At 48.1% G+C, this 22090-nt stretch overlaps 1 long non-coding RNA gene across 4 annotated transcripts in view; it reads left to right on the forward strand.

Annotated features, from left to right (window-relative positions):
• The first annotated feature begins 330 nt into the window (after positions 1–330).
• Positions 331–22090, forward strand: part of LOC138357370 (uncharacterized) — an 83647-nt gene continuing 61887 nt past the window's right edge. Inside the window, exons 1-6 of one of the 4 annotated variants that reach the window (XR_011224948.1) lie at positions 331–495; positions 13030–13071; positions 13506–13759; positions 13922–13973; positions 14137–14188; positions 14343–14847. This is a non-coding gene — a long non-coding RNA (uncharacterized lncRNA). Of the gene's footprint in view, positions 496–13029; positions 13072–13497; positions 13760–13921; positions 13974–14136; positions 14189–14342; positions 14848–22090 lie in introns of all 4 variants that reach the window. The other 3 variants (XR_011224947.1, XR_011224949.1, XR_011224946.1) reach the window with 3 other exon arrangements.

Below are 22090 nucleotides of genomic sequence, written 5' to 3' on the forward strand. Positions count from 1 at the left end.
ACCATCATATATATTTTTCCGTCTGTTCTCCATTGATATTGGCTATTATACCGAGGGGGGGGGGCACGAAACATAAATAAAGCCTTGCTGGCAATTGTTCTAATTTGTACCTCATCTTAGTCATATATTTTAGTCATATATTAAATATTTATAAATACGCTTCACATTTAACACGTAGTTTGTGTAAATCAGTGCAACAACACAAAGTGCAGTTGATATCATTCTATTTTCACATAGGATACAACGCGATATCAGTAGCAAGACTGCAATCGAAAACGGTGACGGTGCAGCCACCTGTTGGTGGACGTATCACTGGCCACCTGGTGTGTGTGTGTGTTCAACTTGGCATTGCCAATTAGTGATAAGTTTAACGTGAACTTTCATACCCCTATTTAGAATTTGCTATTGCATCGTCCGCCGGTATCTGTGTTGACAGGTTGTGGTGGTATCGTCGTCGTCGTCCCTAAATCAACACAACAACAACAGGTTTTGGTGGTACTGTGTGTTTTGTCCTTTTATGTGTTGAAGATTTTGGACGATCGTATGGTTAATTTACCATATATCCTGTGAATATTTGCTGAGGCTAGCCTATTTATAAACAGAGGGACAAGCTCAATGACACAGCTCAGGCTACCTGTGGAAAATCGCGAGAGAACCTCAGTGTGACACGTCCTAGACTACAAGTGAAAAATTTCGAGAAAACCTCGGTGTGGCATACCCTAAACTACGTGTGAAAAATTTCGGGAGAACCTCAGTGTGGCATAGCCTATACTACATGTGAAAAAATATCTGGAGAACCTCAGTGTGATATATTTGTGGAATACAACATGACACACTAAGCGTGAAGTTTTAATGAAGTGCCCAAAATCTTTTTCATTAATACTTCATAGGACCTTGCGTTGTCTTGAAAAAAACTATGGTCAATCCATCGTCATGTAATGCTCGTACAAGCTAGTACCCGCCTACCTACACGTCATGCACTCCCTGCCCACCCCGCAGCACAAGACCTCTCACACCCCAAGCATCCGCCCCCTCCACCCACACCAAAAACCCTCTCCAAGCACACCACCAACCTCCCATCCCTCCACGCATACCACCATCCCCCCCTTCCCTCCACGCATACCACCATCCCCCCTCCACGCATACCACCATCTCCCCCCTCCCTCCACGCATACCACCATCCCCCCCTCCCTCCACGCATACCACCATCCCCCCCCTCCCTCCACGCATACGACCATCCACCCCTCCCTCCACGCATACCACCATCCCCCCCTCCACGCATACCACCATCCCCCCCTCCACGCATACCACCATCCCCCCTCCACGCATACCACCATCCCCCCCCTCCCTCCACGCATACCACCATCCCCCCCTCCCTCCACGCATACCACCATCCCCCCTTCCTCCACGCATACCACCAAACCCCCCCCTCCACGCATACCACCATCCCCCCTCCACGCATACCACCATCCCCCCCCCTCCACGCATACCACCATCCCCCCCCTCCCTCCACGCATACCACCATCCCCCCCTCCCTCCACGCATACCACCATCCCCCCCCTCCCTCCACGCATACCACCATCCCCCCCCTCCCTCCACGCATACCACCATCCCCTCCCTCCCTCCACGCATACCACCATCCCCCCCCTCCCTCCACGCATACCACCATCCCCCCTCCCTCCACGCATACCACCATCCCCCCTCCCTCCACGCATACCACCATCCCGCCCATCCCTCCACGCATACCACCATCCCCCCCCTCCCTCCACGCATACCACCATCCCCCCCCTCCCTCCACGCATACCACCATCCCCCCTCCCTCCACGCATACCACCATCCCCCCCCTCCCTCCACGCATACCACCATCCCCCCCTCCCTCCACGCATACCACCATCTCCACCCCCTCCCTCCACGCATACCACCATCCCCCCCCTCCCTCCACGCATACCACCATCCCCCCCCCTCCCTCAACGCATACCACCATCCCCCCTCCTCCACGCATACCACCATCCCCCCTCCTCACGCATACCACCATCCCCCTCCCTCCACGCATACCACCATCCCCCCCTCCCTCCCGCATACCACCATCCCCCCACCATCCCTCCCCATACCACCCCCCCCTCCCTCCACGCATACCACCAACCCCCCCATCCCTCCACGCATACCACCACCCCCCCATCCCTCCACGCATACCACCAACCCCCCCATCCCTCCACGCATACCACCAACCCCCCCATCCCTCCACGCATACCACCAACCCCCCCATCCCTCCACGCATACCACCAACCCCCCTCCCTCCACGCATACCACCAACCCCCCCATCCCTCCACGATACCACCAACCCCCCCATCCCTCCACGCATACCACCAACCCCCCCCTCCCTCCACGCATACCACCAACCCCCCCATCCCTCCACGCATACCACCAACCCACCCCCCATCCCTCCACGCATACCACCCCCCCCCATCCTCCACGCATCCACCACCCCCTCCTCCCACCACCACCCCCCCCCATCCCTCCACGCGCACCATCCACCACCCCCCCCTCCACGCGCACCATCCACCCACCCCCCTCCACGCGCACCATCCACCACCCCCCTCCACGCGCACCATCCACCACCCCCCCCTCCACGCGCACCATCCACCACCCCCCCTCCACGCGCACCATCCACCACTCACCCCCCCTCCACGCGCACCATCCACCACCACCCCCCCCTCCACGCGCACCATCACACCACCCCCCTCCTCGCGCACCATCCACCCCCCTCCACGCGCACCATCCACCCCCCTCCACGCGCACCACCACCCCCCCTCCTCGCCCACCATCCACCACCCCCCCTCCTCGCGCACCATCCACCACCTCCCCCTCCACGCGCACCATCCACCACCCCCCCCCTCCACCGCGCACCATCCACCACCCCCCCCTCCACGCGCACCATCCACCACCCCCCCCTCCACGCGCCACCATCCACCACCCCCCCCTCCACGCGCACCATCCACCACCCCCCCCCTCCACGCGCACCATCCACCACCCCCCCCCACGCGCACCATCACCACCCCCACGCGCACCCTCCACTACCCCCCTCCTCGCGCACCATCCACCCCCCTCCACGCGCACCATCCACCCCCCTCCACGCGCACCACCACCCCCCCTCCTCGCCCACCATCCACCACCCCCCCCTCCTCGCGCACCATCCACCACCCCCCCTCCTCGCGCACCATCCACCACCTCCCCCCCACGCGCACCATCCACCACCCCCCCCTCCACGCGCACCATCCACCACCCCCCCCTCCACGCGCACCATCCACCACCCCCCCTCCACGCGCACCATCCACCACCTCCCCCTCCACGCGCACCATCCACCACCTCCCCCTCCACGCGCACCATCCACCACCTCCCCCTCCACGCGCACCATCCACCACCTCCCCCTCCACGCGCACCATCCACCACCTCCCCCTCCACGCGCACCATCCACCACCTCCCCTCCACGCGCACCATCCACCACCTCCCCCTCCACGCGCACCATCCACCACCTCCCCCTCCACGCGCACCATCCACCACCTCCCCCTCCACGCGCACCATCCACCACCTCCCCTCCACGCGCACCATCCACCACTCCCCTCCACGCGCACCATCCACCACCTCCCCCTCCACGCGCACCATCCACCACCTCCCCCTCCACGCGCACCATCCCACCACCCTCCCCCTCCACGCACCATCCACCACCTCCCCCTCCACGCGCACCATCCACCACCTCCCCCTCCACGCGCACCATCCACCACCTCCCCCTCCACGCGCACCATCCACCACCTCCCCTCCACGCGCACCATCCACCACTCCCCCTCCACGCGCACCATCCCCCACCTCCCCCTCCACGCGCACCATCCACCACCTCACCCCTCCACGCGCACCATCCCCACCTCCCCTCCACCGCGCACCATCCACCACCTCAACCTCCACGCGCACCATCCACCACATCCCCCTCCACGCGCACCATCCACCACCTCCCCCTCCACGCGCACCATCCACCACCTCCCCCCTCCACGCGCACCATCCACCACCCCCCCCCTTACCACGTCGCACCATCCACCACCCCCACCTCCACGCGCACCATCCACCACCCCCCCCTCCACGCGCACTATCCACCACCCCCCCCTCCATCGCGCACTATCCACCACCCCCCCTCCACGCGCACCATCCACCACCCCCCCTCCACGCGCACCATCCACCACCCCCCCTCTCCACGCGCACCATCCACCACCCCCCCTCCACGCGCACCATCCACCACCCCCCCTCCACGCGCACCATCCACCACCCCCCCTCCACGCGCACCATCCACCACCCCCCCCGCGCACCACCCACCACCCCCCCCTTCCACGCGCACCACCCACCACCCCCCCTTCCACGCGCACCACCCACCACCCCCCCCCTTCCACGCGCACCACCCACCACCCCCCCTCCACGCGCACCACCCACCCCCCCCCCCTCCACGCGCACCACCCACCCCCCCCCCTCCACGCGCACCACCCACCACCCCCCCTCCACGCGCACCACCCACCACCCCCCCTCCACGCGCACCACCCACCACCCCCCCTCCACGCGCACCACCCACCACCCCCCCTCCACGCGCACCACCCACCACCCCCCCCTCCACGCGCACCACCCACCACCCCCCCCTCCACGCGACAACCCACCACACCCCCCCTCCACGCGCACCTCCCACCACCCCCCCCTCCACGCGCACCTCCCACCACCCCCCCTCCACGCGCACCTCCCACCACCCCCCCCTCCACGCGCACCTCCCACCACCCCCCCCTCCACGCGCACCTCCCACCACCCCCCTCCACGCCACCACCACCACCCCCCCCCCTCCACGCGCACACCCACCACTCCCCCCTCACGCGCACCACCACACCCCCCCCCCTCCACGCGCACCACCCACCACCCCCGCTCCACGTGCACCATCCACCACCACCCCCGCTCCACGTGCACCATCCACCACCCTCCCCCCTCCACGCGCACCATCCACCCCCCCTTCTACGCGCACCATCCACCACCACCCCTCCACGCGCACCATCCACCCCCCCCTCCACGCGCACCATCCACCACCCCCCCCTCCACGCGCACCATCCACCACCCCCCTCTCCTCGCGCACCATCCACCACCCCCCCCTCCACGCGCACCATCCACCCCCCCTCCACGCGCACAATCCACCACCCCCCTCCACGCGCACAATCCACCACCCCCCCTCCACGCGCACCATCCACCACCCCCCCTCCACGCGCACCATTCACCACCCCCCCTCCACGCGCACCATCCACCCCCCTTCTACGCGCACCATCCACCACCCCCCTCCACGCGCACCATCCACCACCCCCCCCTCCTCGCGCACCATCCACCCCCCCCTCCACGCGCACCACCACCCCCCCTCCTCGCCCACCATCCACCCCCCCTCCTCGCGCACCATCTACCACCCCCTCTACGCGCACCATTCACCACCCCCCCCTCCACGCGCACCATCCACCACCCCTCCCTCCACGCGCACCATCCACCACCCCCCCTCCACGCGCACCATCCACCACCCCCCCTCCACGCGCACCATCCACCACCCCCCCTCTACGCACACCATCCACCACCCCCACCCCTCCACGCGCACCATCCACCACCCCCCCTCCACGCGCACCATCCACCACCACCCCCCCTCCACGCGCACCATCCACCCCCCCCCTCCACGCGCACCATTCACCACCCCCCCCCTCCACGCGCACCATTCACCACCCCCCCTCCACGCGCACCATCCACCCCCCCTCCACGCGCACCACCCACCCCCCCCTCCTCGCCCACCATCCACCCCCCACCTCCACGCGCACCACCCCCCCCCATCCACGCGCACCATCCACCACCCCCCCCCATCCACGCGCACCATCCACCACCCCCCCTCCTCGCGCACCACCACCCCCCCTCCTCGCCCACCATCCACCCCCCTCCTCGCGCACCATCCACCACCCCCCCTCCACGCGCACCATCCACCCCCCCTCCACGCGCACCATCCACCCCCCCCCCTCCACGCGCACCATCCACCCCCCCTCCTCGCGCACCATCCACCCCCCCTCCTCGCGCACCATCCACCACCCCCCCTCCACGCGCACCATCCACCACAACCCCCCTCCACGCGCACCATCCACCACCCCCCTCCACGCGCACCATCCACCACCCCCCCTCCACGCGCACCATCCACCACAACCCCCCTCCTCGCGCACCATCGACCCCCCTCCACGCGCACCACCACCCCCCTCCTCGCCCACCATCCACCCCCCTCCTCGCGCACCATCCACCACCCCCTCCTCGCGCACCATCCACCACCCCCTCCTCGCGCACCATCCACCACCCCCTCCACGCGCACCATCCCCCCCCTCCACGCGCACCATCCCCCCCTCCACGCGCACCATCCACCCCCCCTCCACGCGCACCATCCACCCCCCCTCCACGTGCACCATCCACCACCCCCCTCTACGTGCACCATCCACCACCCCCCCTCTACGCACACCATCCACCACGCCCCCTCTCCACGCGCACCATCCACCACCCCCCTCTACGCGCACCATCCACCACCCCCCCTCTACGCGCACCATCCACCACCCCCCCTCTACGCGCACCATCCACACACCCCCCTCTACGCACACCATCCACCAACCCCCACCTCCACGCGCACCATCCACCAACCCCCACCTCCACGCGCACCATCCACCACCCCCCCCTCCACGCGCACCATCCACCACCCCCCCCTCCACGCGCACCATCCACCACCCCCCTCCACGCGCACCATCCACCACCCCCCTCCACGCGCACCATCCACCACCCCCCTCTACGCACACCATCCACCCCCCCTCCACGCGCACCATCCACCACCCCCCCTCTACGCACACCATCCACCCCCCCCCTCTACGCACACCACCACCACCCCCCCCCCCTCTACGCACACCATCCACCCCCCCCCCTCTACGCACACCATCCACCACCCCCCCCCCCCCCGCCTCCACGCACATCAACCCCGCTCCACCCACACCACTAATCCCCCCACCACCCACATCACTAATCTCCCCCTCTGCCCACACAGAGGGGGAGATTAGTGATGGCGGGAGATCACATCAACACCACACCCTTCCTCGCACACCACCTCCACTAACAAATAATATTAGTTGTAATAACTTCACTTCAGTGTCACTTCACTGATGCTAACATCAGGGTCGGCAATTTAACTGCACATTTTTATTTAATTATAACGTTTTAGGAAGTGTTACGAAGGCTAACTTATACAAGGTTGAGACGTCGTGCCCCAAGGGTCAATTAGTAGCCTAGCTCTTAACGAGGGTTATACACAAGTATAATAGGCAGACGCCGCAGCAACCACCACCACATACCACTCTCTTGCCCCAATTCGTTCGTTTTTTTTATCATGATCAACAATCTCTATACAGAGATGACTCTACACGTATATCTCTATACAGAGATACATGTGTAGAGTCACATGCAAGTTGTCACTGCAATTTTGTCATGCCGGAACTGTTTTCGAAATATAGGTTTTCGGGATTAAAAAAATACACATTCAGTGGCTAAAAAAAAAGAAAGTTCTAATTCTTAGACAAGTTCTTGTCTAATCTTCATTTAATTAAGGTCAATGACACTTGACTTCTGTCTTGTACTTCTCGAAAATAACGGTAGTCGTTTAGGTAGATTATCTTAAGTCTGACACAGAGCTCAAGACACTAGCCCAAAGTACACAGCATCTCCTGAACCCTCTCGAGCACACGTTTCTATCAGCAGTTGACTATCAAGTTCAAGTATGTTTATTGAGATAAGCAATAAATACATCTCAAAGGGATAGAGTAGCTTAGGCTATTTCTACCCCCCCAGTTGACTATCAGAGTGAGACAATCATTTGGATTGGTGGGTACAGCGACGGCATCGTTTTGTAGGTTCGATCCCGCCCGCCACCGTCGGATCCCGGGATTTGCAGTCCCCGTGGTGTAGTGGTTAAGATGCTCGCCTGGCATTTCACAAGCTCTTTGTCCTGGGTTCGTATCCTGGCCATGGAGGATTTACTAGGCGCAAATCCTTAACTGTAGCCTGTGTTTAACTCAACAGTAAAATGGGTACCTGGTTGTTAGACGATTTTTCGCTGCGTTGTATTCCGGGGAACATAAGATTAAGGATAGGATTATGGACTTGTCCGAAACGCTACGCGTACTAGTGGCTGTACAAGAATGTAAGAAATCTTGTATATTTAAATAAATAAATAAATCCCCGATTATCCAAGGGGTTGGGCACCATTCGTTCCCTCCATCTTATTCCAGCTGTTTCTTATAATCTCTTCAAAGTGCTGTGGTTTTCATACGCAGTGTTAAAGTAAGATTTAACATTACATTAATTTTCCATGTTATTTTTTAAGAATAAAAGTTAGATTCAAATTGTTGTTTAAAATGTTTAATTTGTTGACAAAATACTTGGTAAAAAAGTCAAAGTCCTCTCGTGTCTCAATACATTCTTTACATTTCAGTTGCTTCTTTATGTTTATTGAAAAGAACAAATTGCAAGAAAAGAAGTTAGACCTTCAGATTAACTGATTGCTTAAATCATGATATCAAATATATGTGTGGTTTCTACCACTAGATTAATATCGAAGTTTTCATGAGTTCACCAAGTGAGGAAACTGATGAGGGTGCCATTGTCTTAAGTCTGATGCCGAGAAAGTCACCAAAGGTTTCATGTCAAGTAATCCCTTATAAATATCTTAAGCTAACATACTTAGTCTAACCTAACAAATTCAAAGTGTGTGTTCAAAGGTTGAAGGGACACATTGTTGACGGGGCGACTTGTCTGATATCCTCGCCAACCTGTTATCACGTTGCATCGCATTAGTGTCCATTTCACGCAGGTTTTACTTGTTTAATTTCTTTGAAGTGTGTGTGTGTGTGTATTCACCTAGTTGTGTTTGCGGGGGTTGAGCGTTGCTCTTTCGGCCCGCCTCTCAACTGTCAATCAACTGTTTGCTAACTTTTTTTTCTCCTAACGAGGCCCCTTAGAGGGGCCTCGTTGATTACAGTAGTCGGTTGGTGGCATTGTCGTAAACGTTCAGACGGGGCTTGGAGCAGAGCAGAGAGCTGAGTGAGGCCGGAGTCGCTGAGCCCTATGTGGGAGAGCATGACGGCTCGATAGGGAATTGTGAGAGTTTGAACTCGGGGAGCGAGAGCGTTGTAGCTCGATGCGGTCGTAGTCTGCTGTCTGCTCTGTCGAAGCTGTAGCGTCTTGGGTCGTAACGGATGCGCGAAAGTGCTAAGTAGACGAAATCGGTAACGCTTCATGAATACACTGATTTATAGAGTAAGACTAACATTAAAGTTTAATGTGTGTTGAACACCAACTTGTGTGTGTTCGTAAATGCATTATAATTCTTAAATATCACACAAGGGTGAAAGTATATTAAGTTTTCTCGTTCGTATTTCTTTGTACTCTTCTTATTTGTAGTCCTGAGTTTACATAAATTAATACAATTCATGAAACGGGCCAGTTTTCAGTACACAATATCTCATAGAGAATGTTTAATTAAACCAAAATTACAGAACACTATAATCCTAGCACCAGAGAGAATCAATACATTAGTATAGCGAGTCTTCCATTTACGAAAGCAATGCTATCTCATTCTTTGAATGTTTTAATATTAATGTTGCAATTAAGAATTCTAATGCGGTTAAGGAATTAAAAGGATGTATTAACCAGTTTCTCTGTGCGCTTGCATTTATGAAATCCTTTGAAGTTGCGAAAGTGTATTTTGGTGAAACCTGTAAAGATTTGGACATTCGATGAAAGAAAATATAGTATTCAAACTGGTACCTAACACGGTATAATTACACTTGAGAGAGTATGATTATCCAGTCGATTAAAAAATATTTCTTTTGCAAATCATTTACGGATAGAAACATACTTGAATGTAGTTTAAATTTAATATATTTTTTTACAGTAGCTCTGTATTTTATAAGTTAGAACCATTTATTGTTAGCAATATTACAAATATTATTGAAAGGATGAATTATTTTGACGTGATTTTTGCGCCTGCTTTTTGGAATTCACATTTCTTACATTACATATAAAATTAAGTAATTTAAGAAAAGCCTACTACAGAGTGTGAACCTATCCCGGGCATGTGCCTTTTCATCATGCTGGTGTGGCATATCTCATTTTCTCAAGAGATTTTCATTGATTTTCCTTTGAATACTGCTTCATTTACGAGTACAACATATGTTTACCAAGGAGAGCAGTCTTGATAGACCAGATAGGAATCAAATCCGGTCTCCGTGGTGTAGTGGTAAGACACTCGCCTGGCGTTCCGCGAGCGCTGTCATGGGTTCGTATCCTGGCCGGGGAGGATTTACTGGGCGCAATTCCATAACTGTAGCCTCTGTTTAACGCAACAGTAAAATGTGTACTTGGATGAAAAAAAAAGATTCTTCGCGGCAGGGATCGTATTCCAGCGACCTGCCCGAAACGCTACGCGTACTAGTGGCTGTACAAGAATGTAACAACTCTTGTATATATCTCAAAAAAAAAAAAAATGTAAATTACCAAGAGAAAAGATCAAGTGAATGTTGAAAAGTGATCAAGGTTTGGATCCACCCTGGCCCTGTGGCAATGTTATATGATGGTGCAGAGCTTTTTTCTGAATACAAAATAGAGACAGTAAAGATTTTAGAGTTCATTGTTAGAAGAGAGAACTGAAGTGACGCAGGATATGAAGGAAAAATGCTCGGATACTCAGACCTTGACGAGTTGGATCAAACAGGTTACATATATAGATATAGTTTTCTAAATGACAAGAAAAATTAAGTTTTATAACATTTTGTATTTTACACTTGTTTGTAAATTGTGTATAAATGTGCATAAATATACTGTACCATTAAAGCAGTCCATCCTCCAATAATAATAGTACTTATAACACTTGGGTCAAAACGTTCACGCTTACTAATGATGAATTAGCCCAAATGGCATTCTAAGACAAGGCAAAATAATGAATCTAACTTGCCGAAGTAATCCTAGGCCTAAAATTCGCTATCTTAGACGCAATATAATACATGTATGTGCTATACCAGGTTTAGGAATGTTTACACTTGATTTCTTGTTTTGTTTTACTTGCTTCAATAAAGTTTAGTTAATTCATTTATTATGCACCCCATACCCATCTTGTGGGCGGTAGTGGAAAGGGTTAAAGAGGCACATAATGGGCTCAGGGACTGAACCCCACAATTCATTTAGCTAAGCAAGTTACAATCTTGATGAGCTAGTTACAAAATTCAGTATAAGTCGTCACATCAACAATGGGTTCGAGATCGACCACAAGTACAGTTTCTAAATTAAGCAACTAACATATGTGGAGAGCTAGTGTTACAATTGATATGCTTCAATAAAACGGTACAAAATGTGATAATTGTTGGCAGCAAGAGGTTTGTACGTTCAACTAAATATAGTTGATATAAGTACTGTCAGTTTAGGATGGGTTGCATTGTATTTATCTTCAAATATTTCTTTTATTAGTTTTGAATTAATCAAAACTATCCTCAGTTTTGATGAGTTAACACCATATAAGATACTAAATGTCGATTCACGAAATTTTTAGTTGATATTTTGATTTGTGCGAGTTTAACAAGTAAAATAATTTTTTGTTTTCTTGAGCTTTTTGTTTGTGTGGTTATCAGAGAAGTTTGGGCTTGAAATATAATACCCGGTGCGTGTGGGAAGAGGTCCGGGTAAAGGTGAAGCATCAAGTGTGGCTGTACGTGCTGGCTTTGTTTACATTGGCTCTCCCTAAATACACTGAAGCCTAACAATATAAAGCGTAACAGCTGCCACAGCCAAAATGAAACAATATATTACCTTCAGCTTAAGTAACTGAATTAATCACAAAAAATACTTACTCTGTACCTGTACATATAACAAGCCGGTAGCTTTCAAAAAAGATTTTGAATTAATCCAGTAGCTTACAAAATTTACACTGTTTGGCTGACACAGTATATACACAGGGCCTCCAGTATCGTAATGAACAGATCAGAAATCAACCAACTAGGCTACAAACCCATTTATTCGGCAACAGTCGGGTTTATAAGGAAAGGAGCCCCACTTCATCGATCTTTGTCCCTGAGGTACAAAAAATGTCTTGTGGATTATTTTCAACACCATTACACTTGTTCCTTTACTTAAGGATTGCACACACATTTGCCATTAATTTTCAGTCACAATTCTTACTGATAACCCTATATGAGATAATAGTACCTAAGGAGGCATTCTGTATATAATCTCTGGCCTAATGAATTATACTTGTACCCTCAATGTTACATGTGCAATAACTGTTTTAACGTAAGTATATTTAGAACGCTATCTTATTCGAACCCTGGCCAGGGAGGTTTTACTGGGCACCAATCCTTGACTGCTCGCCCCCTCCCCCTGTTCTCCCAGCAGTAATTGAGGACCTGCAGGTTGCTAACCGATTGGCCGATCATATTCTAGGTAAAACTAGCAGCATTAGGCTTAACATGAGCTATGGGAAGGGCAAGCTCTCAGCCTGCTACCATAAATTACTACTACTGTACCAACCTATATAAAAAACAAACCAAAAAAAGTGTCACCATGGATTGTCTCCCACTTGACGCCCCCATGAATGAAGTCACCAAAGTTGAGTCAGTGAGAGATGAAGTCGGTGCCTGAGTGTCGGGAGCTCTGACAGGTCCTCGAGTTTGGACAGATTAGGCCAAATTGGCAACGGCCAAAACAACCCGCTGCTAATTAGTGGCTTGATGCATTGTACTTGTCTTACCGTTGTATCTTCCTCTGTTCCATGTATGTACATTTGTGTTAACTATTATTATATATTCAGTTTTCAGAAAAGGCTGATCTAATTATACAGTATGTGTTGGTCACTGTTTTGCTATATACACTGTCAGCATAGTTACTCTTTGATTAAGAATTTTGTTTTGTTTTCAGAAATCTCGTCCGAGAGACAGAGAGGCTGAGCTCACCTCAACTGTGAGTACAATTTGAGTTATTTCAGATCACCGTGTTTTTCATTTTGTTAACCGTGTCAGTTTTTACGTCTTACTGAACACTCATTTGATATAGTCTTTACCTTCTCAACTGACTGATTTCCGGCAGTTCAATTGATTCATATTGAAAATGAAGAAGACATTTGCGGTAATTGCCCCTAAATGTAAAGACTATAAACATGGATGCTATGAACCATTAAAACCCCGTAAGACCATCTTCGTTAAACATTTGAGATCACTGCCAAATAACGATATTGCACAATGTAATAATATTCCTAGTTTTAACCACTCATCTGAAGTCTGTATAAACTACATCAAGTTAATATTCCTGATGAATTTCACTTTTGTAATTCATCAGAAATATTAACTTTTTATTATGTTATCAACTACAAGGTTCTGAAATTGATAGTTGTACAGGCACTACACCTGACACTTCGCCAGAGAAATCATTCAAAGAACTAGTTTACTTAACTAGTTGTGCTTGTGGGGGTTGAGCTCTGGCTCTTTGGTCCCGCCTCTCAACTATCAATCAACTGGTGTGCAGGTTCCTGAGCCTACTGGGCTCTATCTACACTTGAAACTGTGAATGGAGTCAGCCTCCACCGCATAAATAGTGTATGATGAAGATGAGGCTGCAACCCTTCACCTTGATGGCACTCCATTGAAATTACGTAAGTATCTACCTACCATGGTATGTGCATTGCTTCATATATAATATAGCTGCATTGGATCCTTAGCACATATTAAACATAATACAAATATAGTATAGAATATTAATAATCAATAACTTAAAAAAAATAAAATGGCACAAAACTGTCAATTTTTTTCCTCAGGCTGCAAGACAGGACAAAACTCTTCACCTTGATGTCATTCCATTGAAATTACGTAAGTATCTACCTACCATGGTATGTGCATTGCTTCATATATAATATAGCTGCATTGGATCCTAAGCACATATTAAACATAATACAAATATAGTATAGAATATTAATAATCAATAACTTAAAAAAAATAAAATGGCACAAAACTGTCCAATTTTTTTCCTCAGGCTGCAAGACAGGACTAAACTCTTCACCTTGATGTCATTCCATTGAAATTACGTAAGTATATTCCTACCATGGAATATGCATTGCTTGATATATAGTATACCTGCATTGGATCCTTAGCACATATTAGTTAAACATAATACAAATTTAGCATCGAATATTTATAATTAATAGCTCAAAACTGTTACTTTTAAATCTTTTTTCTCAGATGATCTGAACAGCACAGCTCCAAGAATGGCTATTAAAACTATATATAAATGCTTCACTGTCTCTGAAAAGGATATTGACGTACACTATTGCAGTACCACTCAATTAAGTTGATGCTGGAGCATCCAGTAAGAAAGTTCATGTGGAGCACATTGAAAGCTAAGTTGCTAACTTTTAATTTGACGGAGCTCCTTTATATCTTATAATTAAATATTACATCCAACGACTAATGCTATTCCACATATAATTCAGTTGCCATCAATTTGATTAAATTCGGAATGTTTCTTCAGTAAAAAAAAATAAATTTTTTGCGTTTCATTCTGATATAGGTTTGAGATAATGATGAACTCAAAGAAGCATTCAATGCAACTACTTCCTATGAGCGAAAAGTTCAGATCCTTATTATATTCAACAGGTTGTTGCTTGGAGTGGCCCGCAGGCCCACGTAACTACAGCCTGGGCGGTCCGGCACTTGCTGAAAACTGTCCAGTTGAAGTTTTTACAAGGTAGGATCAAGTATAACATTTGGGGTTTAAGGCTCATGCTCTGTGATGTTATGAAACGCTCCCTAAACATAAGGTCGTCATACATAATTATTCCCAGATCCTTACATGTTGTTTTCCTACTATGGGCAGATTTGATTGTTTTGTATCCTGTAGTTATAAGGTCTTCATTTTTACCATGCCTAAATACCTGGAATGTATCGCTGTTAAACATCATGTTATTTTTTACTGCCCAATCGAAAAAATTATTAACATTAGCTTGTAGCTTTCATTATAGTCTACAGAAGTAATTTTAATTGTGATTTTTGTGTCATTTGCAAAAGATGACAAGAAGTTGTGACGTATTTTTTGTCTATCTGATATGAGAATAGGGAAAAGCAGTGGGGCAAGGACTGTGCCCTGAGATACAAAGATTTTCACATTGCTTGGACTCGATTTTATATGATTGATTTGTTTTTTTTTGTGTTCTGTTTGTTAGAAAATTTAATATCCATTGCCCTACTTTCTTGTTGTTCCTGTTGACCTTAGTTTGTGGGTTCTCTCTGCTCACGAATCAGTGCTAACTAGAATTATAATACTATATAAAAATTACAGCGCATCTGGTTACATTAATTACAAGTAAGATAATTGTCATTAATTACAAGTTTTAATTACAAGTCAATTATGTTTTAGAGAGCCAATAATCACGTGCAGTGTTTCAGACACTGCACCTTCCTTTGTAAAGAAATACAAATAATTTGTTGTAGATTTGGCGCACAACCTTGGAAAGAAATATCATCTGTGATAGAGATTTTGCTTTCACGTCTCTTGTATCAAATTTGTCTCCGTTTGCTTAAGCTTGCTTGGAAACAGCTGATACAGGTGTGATTCTACTAAATTTTCATGACGAAACTGGTTTTTATTAACGCCAGTACTGGTATTCGTGAGTTTTTTTTATCTATTAAAGTTAAATGGTCACATGCGCGCTCTCTCTCACATACATTATATATATATATATATATATATATATATATATATATAATATAATATAATATAATATAATATAATATATGCAATCATATTCAATATTTTATATATCCTGTTAATTGTTTTCTTGTTTAGGGCTTTTATCCCCTCTGAACTTGTGACAATTAACTTTGTACCATATATGTAACCAATACCTGGTTGATATCTGGTTGATGGGGTTCTGGGAGTACTTCTACTCCCCAAGCCCGGCCCGAGGCCAGGCTTGACTTGTGAGAGTTTGGTCCACCAGGCTGTTGCTTGGAGCGGCCCGCAGGCCCACATACCCACCACAGCCCGGTTGGTCCGGCACTCCTTGAAGGAAACAATCTAGTTTCGTCTTGAAGATGTCCACGGTTGTTCCTGTAATATTTCTGATGCTCGCTGGTAGGGCGTTGAACAACCGTGGGCCTCTGATGTTCATACAGTGTTCTCTGATTGTGCCCATGGCACCTCTGCTCTTCACTGGTTCTATTCTGCATTTTCCTCCATGTCGTTCACTCCAGTACGTTGTTATTTTACTGTGCAGATTTGGGAACTGTCCCTCCAGTATTTTCTATGTGTATATTATTTGGTATTTCTCGCGTCTCCTTTCTAGTGAGTACATTTGGAGAGCTTTGAGTCGATCCCAATAATTTAGGTGCTTTATCTCGTCTATGCGTGCCGTATATGTTCTCTGTATTCCCTCAATTTCAGCAATCTCTCCTGCTCTGAAGGGGGAAGCGAGTACTGAGTAGTACTCAAGACGGGAAAACACAAATGATTTGAAGAGTACAACCATTGTGATGGGATCTCTGGACTCGAAGGTTCTCGTAATCCATCCTATCATTTTTCTGTCTGACGCAATACTTGCTTGGCTATGCTCCCTAAACGTTAGGTCGTCGGACATCATTATTCCTAAATCCTTGACATGCTGTTTTCCTACTATGGGCAGATTCGATTGTGTTTTGTACCCTGTATTCATGTTTAAGATCCTTATTTTTGCCGTATCTGAGTACCTGGAATTTATCACCGTTAAACATCATGTTATTTTCTGCTGCCCAATCGAAAACTTTGTTAATATCTGTAGTTTATCAATGTCTTCAGCAGAGGTAATTTTCATGCTGATTTTTGTATCATCTGCAAAGGATGACACGAAGCTGTGACTTGTGTTTTTGTCTATATCTGATATGAGAATAAGGAACAGCAATGGTGCAAGGACTGTACCTTGAGATACAGAGCTTTTAACTGCGCTCGGACTCGATTTTACTTGATTGACTGTTACTCTTTGTGTTCTGTTCGACAGGAAATTGAGTATCCAGCGTTCTACTTTACCAGTTATACCCATTGACCTCATTTTGTGTGCAATCACTCCATGGTCACATTTGTCGAATGCCTTTGCAAAATCTGTGTACACGACATCTGCATTGTTTTACCACTAATGCCTCAGTGATTTTGTCATAGTGGTCAAGTAGCTGTGAGAGGCACGATCTTCCTGCTCTAAATCCATGTTGGCCTGGGTTGTGGACGTCATTGGTTTCCATGAATCTAGTGACCTGACTCCTGATCATTCTCTCAAATACTTTTATTATGTGGGACGTTAGTGCAACTGGTCTATAATTCTTTGCCAATGCTTTGCTACCACCCTTGTGTAGAGGGGCTATGTCTGTTGCTTTAAGCGCATCTGGTATCTCCCCCGTGTCCAAGCTCTTCCTCCACACTATACTGAGTGCCTGTGCTACTGGCACTTTGCATTTCTTTATAAATATTGAATTCCATGAGTCTGGACCCGGGACCGAGTGCATGGGCATGTTGTCAATTTATCTTTCAAAATCTGCCACGCTCGTGTTGATATTAGTTATATTTACAGGTGTTTGAGTATCATTCAAAAAGAAATTGTCCGAATCTTCCACTTACATGCCGAGTATCGGAGTGCTAAACATGTCCTCGTACTGCTTTTTTAGGATTTCACTAATTTCTTTGTCATCCTCAGTGTACGAACATTCACTAATACGAATAGGTTCAATACTGGCAGTGGGTTTCTCTTTTGATTTAGCATCATTTGTAGATTGTAGCATCAATGCTACATCAATGTAGATTACAACATTTAGCAATGTTGTAATCTATTTTGTGTAATGAAGTTCCAAATAAAATGCTTAGAAATATGTAAGGGGATGGTAGAAGACAATATGTGAGCACACGTGGGAGCCCTACAAGGCTGCCTCGGGTGCTGCATATCCTCTTCTTCGAGGCCAAGTGTCCCTACACCCAACCAGAGGTGATATCCCCAATGTACACACACACACACACACACACACACACACACACACACACACACACACACACACACACACACACACACACACACACACAACTTTTTTTTAGTGTCAGAGTAATTAACATTTGGAATGCATTAGTCAGTGATGTGGTGGAGGCTGACTCCATACACGGTTTCAAATGTAGATACGATAGAGCCCAGTAGGCTCAGGAATCTGTACATAAGTTAATTGACGGTTGAAAGGCGGGACCAAAGAGCCAGAGCTCAACCCCCGCAAGCACAACTAGGTGAGTACAGTGTGCGAGATGAACAAGACACATCTCTGCATATTTTCAAATAAATTTTCAAATAACGTCAATGTAATTTACGTTCTTACTCTGATCAAGAATCATATCATTTAGTGCATGTGTTAATAAAATATAATTTTATTTAACTTGATAGGAATTATTTCGAAGAAAAATGTCTGAGTTAAAACGCACATCTCAATAATATGATAAATTTATTTTTGTGTATTCGAATTGCATGAACTACGCATTTCCTAGTTAATGCAAACAATGCCGTTCAGGTGTACAGCATCATTAGGCATTCCAGACAGGCACGAGTTGGTCTCCTTGAACCCATGTTGGCTAACTTGGTACCTCTGACCGGACGGCACACACACTGCCTCATCCTCCCCACACCCTGATCTTCCTCCCCACACCCTCATCCTCCCTCACACCCTCATCTTCCTCCTCACACACTCATCTTCCTACAATGCCCCCCATCTTCCTCCCCATATTGCTTCATCTTTCTACCCACACTACCTCATCTTCCCCGCACTGCGCCGCCTCGTGCGCCCACACTTGACTTCTCTCTCTCTCTCTCTCTCTCTAAGTCTAGCCAATGTCACTTAAACTAAACTTCTGTTAATTACTGCCACTCAAGCGGGTTGGTAAAGTTATTTTTACAACGTTAGGTAAGCACATCTGTTCAAATTGATATCAAAGGGAGAAAAACTGAGGGAGAGGGAGATGATTAAAGGGAATGGTAAAGACGTACGTCGGTAGCAGTGGGTCTCGCACGTCAAGACAGACGTCAGCAGCGGGGAACCCATGTGCGTCAATTTAGACGCCTTATACAGCAGTAAGCCACGTGGGTCATGACGCCCGCAACAGTAAATATTACAATTATATACATACAGAATATATATTCGTAGGATATTTGCTATATTTTATTGTCTCGTATAAATATTAATTGGAATAACAAAGAGTAGAATGTGTTGAGTGACACCAGTAGTAATAACGTACTCTCGCCGTGGTGTGTAGGAAGGGTGTTGCTGGCACAGCATGTCAAGATGTACTGCTGTATGATGTTTACAGCAGAGACTGGTTCATTCCGTGCCATACGATGTTTACAGTAGACAATGGTTCATTCCGTGCTTGTGTTTGTTATATCGAATGTATTGATGGTATTTATCACACAATGGGTCCACCTGTTGCTCTTGGAGGCTCTTCTGTCTCAAGTTAGTGCTCCAGTGATTATATCTTAGTGAACTGATTCTAGGTCTAGTCAATATCTTGGTCAGCATGCACACAGCAATCCCTTTTACCCTTATTTCAATCGATGGTAGCTTGGTTTCTAGCCTTGGGTTCAGTATTTTAGTCCATATGGGAGCCCCTGTTATGACTCGCATTGCATCATTTTGAATAACCTCAACGTTTGCCCACTGACCAGGAGAAAGAGTGAGTAGGACAGGCACTACATAATCAACTAGGGAACGAACGGCGTGTATGTAAAACATTCTTAACAATTTGTGTCCCGCTTCTAGACGGGGCCCTGTGATGGCTCTTATTATATTAAGTCATGATTTTGCTTTCTCCTACAGATATTGAATTTCCTTGTTTTTTAGAATCTATCCACACTGATATATTGATATTGTGTAACTCACTGAAGGTTAATGTCGTGGATGCATAGGTGCCTGTCTGGAGTGTTGCCACCTAGTCTCATTGCCTTAGACTTCTGTGATGATATTTTTAACCCTAAAAATGTTGCATTAAGATGTTACTTTTTCTAACGCCCCTTGTGCTTTATTTAGAAGTGAAGGACCTGTAATGACTAATGCTATATCATCAGCATAGCTTAGCAATTTAACCCTTTCTGCAAATGTCATGGTAACGAGGCTTTGCATAAGGATGTTAAAAAGACTAGGACTGAGGACTCTTGTAGAGTCCCATTCTCATGCAAGTGGTAGTCCACACTTGTCCTTACAACTTTACTCTGGCATAACTGTGACTTGGGTAATCTTGAATCCATGCTAGCATTTTTCCCTTTACACCTTTTTTTAACTAAGGTGTGTAAAATTGCTTGCGAGCTTGCAAGTTCGAATGCTTTTTCTAGATCAAGGAAGATCACTATAGCTGGACCTGAGCTAACTGTTCCTATGCAGTTGGCAGTACCTACTCCTCTACTGAGGCTAAATATGTGTTTATGCAGGTTTCCAGTCTTCCACAGTAGCCTATTTAAGATCATCTGTTCTGCAGTTTTATTACTGCATGATGTTAATGAAATGGGTTTGTAATTGCCAGGTTCTTTCGGCTTAGGAATTGGAATGATGTCTTGGAAACCTCTTAGAATTTCTTCCAAGAGGTTTCTCTAGAAACTCGTCTTGCTTCAGATATCACTGCTTTTAGCAGAGTTCTTCCTTCTGGTGTGGGGTTTCTCTTTAGACTTTTCTGAAGATGTTGACTGTGAATTTGTTCTTTAACTTCATTACTATAGAACCAATAGTTCTTTGGTTTTGTTTTCTGAGATAATAATTGGAATAGCTTTGTTTGCAGCAGCTGCAATGGCTTCCTGCAGATTAGTCTTATGTATGTTCAAATCCTCAAGTGGCATGTAAGTTGCATACCATTTTTTCAAGTTTCTCTTGGTATATATTCCAGTTGGCTTTTTTTTTCAATTCCACCTAGGTCGTTCTATGTTTAGTGTTGTGACAGTAACATAGTGGTCACTGGTGATCATGGCGTCTACCTCCCACTTCGCCTGATGCTCGAGTGCTGTTGAGATTAATGTAAGATCACGGGAACCTCCTTGAATGTGAGTGGGTTCCCCAGGGTTGAGAAATGTAATTTCAGGTACTTCTTGCAGAGCTGCAGCTAAATGGTGCCCATCTGAATTGGCTGGCTCAGCCGCACCTAACTTTTGATGATGAGCATTAAAATCACCAACAACAAATACATTTTCATGCGTGGCCAATGCAAGCACTGCCTCTGCTTCTAGTTTACGTCTAGGGGGGCTTGTAGACGTTGTATATGAGGAGCTCAATATTAGCCATATTCACTGTTACTGCTAATACCTCTACTCCATCCCACATGAAACTGGGTATATTTTCTTGCTGGGTATGATATTTCTGACTAGGGTCATTAACCCTCTTTGTCTCCCCTGTTCATATGGTATAATATTGTGCTGATATCAGCTAATCTGAAGGACTTGTGGCTAGGAAGAGATTTCTTCCAAAACGATTATATCTGGTTTCGTCTGTTGCAGCTTCCTGAAGGGTGTGGTTTTTATTTCCAAAACCTTGAATGATCCACTGCAGTGTTTGTAATGGCCAGACGACGGTTTCGGTTGGTGTTGCCTGTTCTAATAGAACTCTTTGGAATCGACGTCTATATTCTCCACCTCGCAAGTCGTGTCACTGCAAATTGGACTGCACTGATTGCTCGTGGTCATCCCCTGCAGTGTTGGAATCTGTGCATAACTGTGGTCCATCACTTTGCTGGTAGTATTGCTGCACATCGGACTGCATTGATTGCTCGTGACCCCATTTCTTGTGTTGTCGGAATCTGTGCATCTCTGCCATCTAGTATTTCGTTGTTGATGTTGCTGCATATTGGGCTGCATTGATTGTTTGTGCCCGCCTCTTGTGTTGTTGGAACCTGTACATCTCCGCTGTTCAATACTTCTTTATTGGTGTTGCTGCATATCAGACTGCATTTGCTGTTGTCT

Source organism: Procambarus clarkii, chromosome 78 (assembly GCF_040958095.1).
Source record: "Procambarus clarkii isolate CNS0578487 chromosome 78, FALCON_Pclarkii_2.0, whole genome shotgun sequence".
NCBI classification, from domain to species: Eukaryota; Metazoa; Arthropoda; class Malacostraca; order Decapoda; family Cambaridae; genus Procambarus; species Procambarus clarkii.